Below are 4,877 nucleotides of genomic sequence, written 5' to 3'. Positions count from 1 at the left end.
CGCTAGCAAAGTTGGCTGTACAACTGGGGCGAGTGCTAGGGCGTCTCTAGACTAGACCTGCCGTGTGGCGGCGCTCGGTCTGCAATCACTGATAGTGGCGACACGCGGGTCCGACGTATACTAACGGACCGCGGCCGATTTAAAGGCTACCACCTAGCAAGTGTGGTGTCTGGCGGTGACACCACATCTACCATCTGCATTTCCTGCAATTAAGCTATTGCATTTAATTTCCCTACCAACTATTACAATGAAGTATATATATGATTTGACTGATTTCAGTTGTGGCTCATACGACACTACACATCTGCGTTTTGTGAATTGTAAAAATTAACTTTTCTGAACGTATGAATCTAGTTGACAATCATTGCAACTCTTTGAAAACTTGTCAAGACCTGACTGAACGTTTCTACAGTCTTTTTTTCCGGCAACACTACATTGTAGATAACGTCCAATGTTCTTACTTTACTTTCTTGCATTAAATGCTTCTGAGAGACAGAGCTGTTGTATAAATACAGTTGCCGTAGAAATAGCTCACTCGAACTTTTACTGTGCGATGCGTATGAAAGAATACCATTTTTATGTATTCCATAAAAACAAATACTTCTCTTGAATAAAAATAACGAACGTGTCAGAAAATAGAGGAAAGAAAGAACAAGTGAAATTCCAGCATATGTGTAATGTTTGTCAAAACATCACCTGGATATCATGGAAATAAAAAAGCTACACATTGAACTGTTAGGTACTTATTACACAAACAATACAACCAAATAAATTCCTCTCTACCTTTTTTATGCAGCAGACGTTTGAAATTACTCGTTGTTCTCCCGTTTCCCGTGGAACTCACCTGAAATGAAGAAAATCACATGTCAATGAAGAATCACTGAAACGATACGGAGAGTAATCACACATACTCGAAAATTATTGTACTGAAGAGCGTTTTCAATGATGCATGACGGTAGTCAAGCTGGAAACAGAATATCTAGTGATACTAACATAATGGCCGGCCGCGGTGGTCTAGCGGTTCTAGGCGCGCAGTCCGGAACCGCGCGACTGCTACGGTCGCAGGTTCGAATCCTGCCTCGGGCATGGATGTGTGTGATGTCCTTAGGTTAGTTAGGTTTAAGTAGCTCTAAGTTCGAGGGGACTGATGACCACGGATGTTAAGTCCCATAGTGCTCAGAGCCATTTGAACTAACATAATGAGAGACCAACATCTTGAAATATTAACTTTTTCATCAACAAGTTAGATTATTAATAAGGCTATGCATAATGAAATGTTAAAGCATTGCCTGAGGAAACTTTAATGCTTTTTATGTCAAATCGTAGTGATGGGTGACACCTAGAGTTGATCAAGTTTTTCTTTAGACTATTTCCTACAGCCAAATTCATTACAAATACTGAAGGGAATAACATAGCAGCCACTAGTAATTCGTTTTTAGGTTAAATTACCTTTAGCAATTTAAGTTTAAAGCTGCTAATTAGTATTTCAGTCACCTCAGTTCAGCATGTGTCGTTTGCCTAGTAGGCACAGGTTCGCCATGGGCCCTGACAACTTGCTCCATGCGTGATGGCATCGACGCGTATAAGGCACCAATTGCGTCCTGTGATATAGCCATCCATGCTGCATTCACCTGGTTCCAAAACTCATCAGTTGTGATTGGCATTGGGTCAAAACGCTGCACCCGTGGTTTACCACATACCACACATTTTCCACTGGCGACAAGTCTTGTGACCTGGTGGACCAGTGCAAAAGGCTGACATCCTGTGACACCAAGAAGGCATGTTTCCGTGCAGCAGCATGTGGTTGTGCATTGTCTTGCTGAAAAATGGCGTCTGGGGTGTTGTGCAGAAATGGTATGGCTACGAGTCGCAAGATGTCGTTCACGTAGGTTACACTGATCACAGTGCCCTGGACACCCACCAACTGTGATTTGTGGCTGCACCCAGCAGCACCCCTCACCATAAGGGCTCGAGTTGGCGCTATGTGTCTTGTGAGAATGCAGCCAATGTGATGGCGCTCCACCGGTCTGTGGGGAACCAAAACGTGGCCATAATTTTCAAACAAACAGAACGTGGATTCGTCCAAAAACACTACCTGATGCCATTCCTGGTCACAGTGCCGCCGTCGCATACGTCATTGCCGTCTAGCATGTTTCTGCACATTTTTCAAAGGTCGACGGAAAGGTGGATGGCGCGCACTTAACCCATGCCGTAATAAATGGCGACGGAGTAACGCCCCTGATAGTGTACAACAGGGGCGGGCAGGAATCCTGCACGTGTGCGGTGCACTTGCACGCGTGCAGTTAACAGGTGTTCTGCGTGCACACAGGGGCAAGCTGGCCACCCGCTTACCTCCCCTCCCCACCATACCTTCTGTTCAAATGGCTCTGAGCACTATGGGACTCAACTGCTGTGGTTATAAGTCCCCTAGAACTTAGAACTACTTAAATGTAAGTAACCTAAGGACATCACACACATCCATGCCCGAGGCAGGATTCGAACCTGCGACTGTAGCCGTCGTGCGGTTCCAGACTGTAGCGCCTTTAACCGCTCGGCCACTCCGGCCGGCATACCTTCTGTCCACTCCTTCCTCTGTAATACGTTTTGTTTTTCTAGCTTGCTATATTGAATGATGGAATAAGGTTAGCAGGAGTGCTTGAAATAAATCATGGTTTGAAAGAGGACCTATTAACTACGATACGTTTTATTTATCACAGGTGGAGTTTACAATACGTTTAATATCTGGAACAAAATTTCTGCATACAGACAAACGCAAACAGTTACGTAAATTTTCATCACTTATGTTTGCTCTTAACCGAGGGTTATTAATTCAGCAAATGGTTTTCCAACTCACACTATATTAAGCGCAATTTATAGCTTGCACGTACCGCTGGGCTATTATTGTTGTCGTCCTGAAAAATTGAAAACAGTGCTCCATAAAATGTTAAATCAGTTAGATGAGAGACATGACGAGAGAAAGTCGCAGATCTTTCGTGACAACGGCAACTAGGACAGATGCATCTAATATCGTCAGGTCGCTCTTCTTAAGCTCAGTCAATTTCCATATCCGCTCAGAATCCGACAATAAATTGTACTCGTCCTTGTGAAATTTATTATAATGGCCTTCAATTCTAAACTTCCGCTGACCAGCGAGAATACTGCCACATATTAAACATTTCGAATTTTCACGTCTTTGCACAGATAAAAAATGATTCTCCTATTACTTTTTAAAAGATAACAAATCTCCACGTCTCCGTTTCCTTGATTCACTCTGCATTTTCCGGTTCTTGAAATACAACGTTCACTACGTAGTGGCCGGCCGCGGTGGCCGTGCGGTTCTGGCGCTGGAGTCCGGAACCGCGCGACTGCTACGGTCGCAGGTTCGAATCCTGCCTCGGGCATGGGTGTGTGTGATGTCCTTAGGTTAGTTAGGTTTAAGTAGTTCTAAGTTCTAGGGGACTTATGACCTAAGATGTTGAGTCCCATAGTGCTCAGAGCCATTTGAACCATTTTTTTGAACTACGTAGTGGTCGCTTCGCATCAACGTCCGCGGCTTAGCCTTGTACTACACTGCCGCAACCTGCCGGCTGTCGCCACTGCCCCATTCGGCGATTGCACGCGAGCAGCACACGTGCAGCGCTGTGCGCTCACGAGCGGCGTGCAACGTTTGCCCGCCCCTGGTGTACAATGTGTTATACTGTTCCACTGTTGCGCCAGAGCCGAGGAGGACGCAGATCTGTCCTGGAATGCCATTCGGATGAGGTGTCTATCTTCTCTGTGTGACCTGACCCTCCTCTTCGTGTTCTACGGTCTGCAGTGAACTGTTCTGCACACACCCGTTGCACTGCTGCAACACTTGGTCCCTCAAGAGCAGCAATTTCCCGGATATACTCGTAACATTCTCTCATACCAATAATGCGCCTTCTTTCAAACTCACAGATTTTACGGTACAGATAGCGTATACGTCTGCGACGAATCCTGCACATCTGCTCAAGTCACACTGATCCATTATCTTCGTTTTAAATGACAAGGAGAGCCGCAGGGGCGCTATACAGACGGGTGGTGTTGCACCGCGATATCGATGTTGACGAACCCGCGGGCCAAGAAGGTTCAAATGGTAATGATTTCAGCAGAACATACTTATGTATATGTCATGTGAATATGAACGTTCTATCTCTAGTGGTTCAGGGTCGTTTTCTTTTTTTTTCCTGAACATGTGTGTGTGTGTGTGGGGGGGGGGGGGGGGGGGTAAGAGGTTTGTTCAAAAATGAAAGAAGAGAATTATTGTATATGATGATGAATTCAGGTCGAAGAAATGGATTAATACTTATACCAAGGCTGGAATTCGAACCCAGGTCTCCTGTTCATTAGACAGGCGCGCTAATCACTGCGCCACCCTAGTGTTGTCGCTAACATAGCAGTATAGAATGGCCTAGTGTGCATCCCCCCTCCAAAACTACGGCGTGAGTTGGAGTTTGTATTACCGAGGGAGAGTTACTAGGGTAATCCATGAGGCTATGTAAAACGCAGTGCCATGGTTGCGCAATGGTTCAAATGGCTCTGAGCACTAGAACTACTTAAGCCTAACTTACTTAAGGACGACACACACATCCATGCCCGAGGCAAGATTCGAACCTGCAACCGTAGCGGTCGCGCGGTTCCAGACTAAAGCGCCTAGAACCGCTCGGCCACTCCGGTCGGCTGGCGCAATGGGTAGCGCTTCTGCCTACTGCGCAGGAAAGCTGGATTCGAATACTGACCTTCGTGGAAATTTTATTTCATTATCATACATTAAGCTGAAACTTAATATGTCTCTGAAACATACACTACTGGCCATTGAAATTGCTGCACCACGAAGATGACTTGCTACAGACGCG

At 45.6% G+C, this 4,877-nt stretch overlaps 1 non-coding gene across 1 annotated transcript; it reads right to left on the bottom strand.

Annotated features, from left to right (window-relative positions):
* Positions 1-4,330: 4,330 nt before the first annotated feature.
* Positions 4,331-4,402, bottom strand: Trnai-aau (transfer RNA isoleucine (anticodon AAU)). The gene has a single exon. It is a non-coding gene; the product is annotated as a tRNA-Ile (tRNA).
* Between the last annotated feature and the right edge of the window lie 475 nt (positions 4,403-4,877).

Source organism: Schistocerca cancellata, chromosome 8 (genome assembly GCF_023864275.1).
Source record: "Schistocerca cancellata isolate TAMUIC-IGC-003103 chromosome 8, iqSchCanc2.1, whole genome shotgun sequence".
NCBI lineage: Eukaryota > Metazoa > Arthropoda > Insecta > Orthoptera > Acrididae > Schistocerca > Schistocerca cancellata.
This window is presented reverse-complemented; position numbering and strand designations above follow the sequence as displayed.